The following is a 2,254-nucleotide window of genomic DNA, read 5'->3' on the forward strand; positions in this document are numbered from 1 at the left end:
AGTCGGATATTAGCCCATATGTCCAATACCAATCTATAAATTCCTCTTCAAACTTATGAAACACATGCGATGCTGAATGCAGGAAGATCAAAGGCCAATGAGTGGGAATTCTTGTGGCTCCAGTGGAAGTAGAGGCATCTCAGTACTGTCATGGGTATCCACATGGCTCCTCCAGCACAGGGCACTAGGGCAGTTCTATGTGTCTAGTGAGCTGCAGTGTCCGAGGGAGTCACCCTGAATCCTGCCTCCAGCAAGCTATTTATTTCCTTCATGCCTCCAAATGAATTCATCAACTGTGACCTGATTAACAGGCTAAACTTCACCCCTTCAGTCTTAATCCTCTCAAATTAACAACAGATTAGATGACTACCACACTGTGATTATGATCCTGTTTGGAAATGGAGCTTTCCTTTTGCTTTGTTAACAAAATCTTATAAGAGTAGGGTAGGTACTAAACCTATTTCCTCTGAAAGGTACCATATTAAGTGGGAAAATATAGATATTTATACATAGTGAAATCATTCTATATGATGTTCTGTCAACAAATCAATGAACATCAAGAAATGCCTTTGAAATTGCATGGATTCAATCTTCCCCATTCGCTTTTTTTTTCTAATCATTTTTTAGCGAGCTCTTACAAATATCGCAACTTTCCATAGTTCTATTATTTCAAGCAATATTGCAAAATTGCTACCACAACGTTTCAAGACACTTTCTTTTTTCTTGAACTCCTTGATATCAGTTCCCCTCTGTCCCCTCCCTCCCCCACCATACCCCATAAGAGCCCTTTGCCTAGTTGTTGTTTTCTATAATAGTTTATTATTACTATTATTATTTTTATGGTCATACCTTACACAATCCAATATATCCACTAATGTAAAATTCTGTTATTCAAGCTCATCGAGTGGAATTATACAATCATCAATGCTATCAGTCACCCCTTCCCATAGCCTCAGGGAACCATTACTCCTGTTACTGTTTCTGAAGAGTTATCTACCTGGGTTTAATGATCTTAAATATACAAATTCATATACACAAATCTAACTTGATTAAAGAGGTCAAACAAATAAAAACTATAAGATAAAGGGGAGAAAGTATTAAAGAACTAGAGGATAGTTATGTGGTCATCAGTTCCATACCACACGCTAGATATATCATCTCTTTTGTGTGGCCTTTCTGAGAGGAACTGTCCAATTATCTTATAGGTGGGTTTTTGGTCTCAACTTTGTCTACGCTCCTTCATGTCAATTTGTTTGCTTGTTTTTGAATTTTTCACACCTCATAATTGCACAGGCTGATGTGCTTCATCCATGTGGGCTGTTTTGCTTCCCTGCTAGATGGCCACTTGTTAACTAAAAGCCTTTAAGATAAGGTGACCAGACGTCCCGCTTTTGGTGTGACAGTCCCGTTTTTAACAATTTGCCCTGCGTCCCACAGTGTTTTTAAAAAGTCCTGATTTTTGGAAAGAATGCATGACACACTAGGGAACGGCCGGAGAATGGGAAGGGAATATATGGTTTTCGGCTGTCATGTGGCTATTTCGCCAGGATATGAGTCTTATATTGTTTTTGTTAATTTTATAATGTTAAACTTTAATAATAACAAATAATTGTTGAGAACTGATTAATGAGAACTGCTTATCAAAGTTCACATTGTTGATCAGTTGTTAGAATTTGACCACCATTCTTTGGACTTAATGAACAATGGCATTTTTTGGCATTGGCAATAACAAAAACATTTTGTTACTGTCTCTCAGACGATACACATCTGATACACATTGTACTGTGTGCTAGTGCTAATTAAACAAGTGATGTCAACACATCAGCTATTCAGACAATTTAGGTAAGTAATTTATTTATTTAATTCATAAATACATACATTTTCTTGAATTTAGCAGACAGTACTGGAATGATGTGTAAAAATCATTCGATCATATTACTTAAAATTTCCCAGATAGTAATATTTCCAAAAATGATTTTTAATGAGGTATAATTATTAAAAAATATATTGATAAGGAAAAGGTTAAATCTTAGGCATCAGCAAAAATCACAACAGAGAACAAATGGTTAGAAATAATTCATCATTTTGAAACAAACCATGTTCCATACAATAATGCACTAAAAATTGTGGAATATGCACTGTCCTTACCAGGAACTAATGCTGCGACAGAACATGTTTTTTCTGTGGTAAATAAAGTGTGGACATCAGAAAATTCACAATTAAGTGTTGAGACTTTGAAAGCCATTTTATGTAT

The sequence above is a fragment of the Echinops telfairi genome, unplaced genomic scaffold, assembly GCF_000313985.2.
Source record: "Echinops telfairi isolate 266 unplaced genomic scaffold, ASM31398v2 ScPeMD7_23;HRSCAF=83, whole genome shotgun sequence".
Classification (NCBI taxonomy): Eukaryota; Metazoa; Chordata; class Mammalia; order Afrosoricida; family Tenrecidae; genus Echinops; species Echinops telfairi.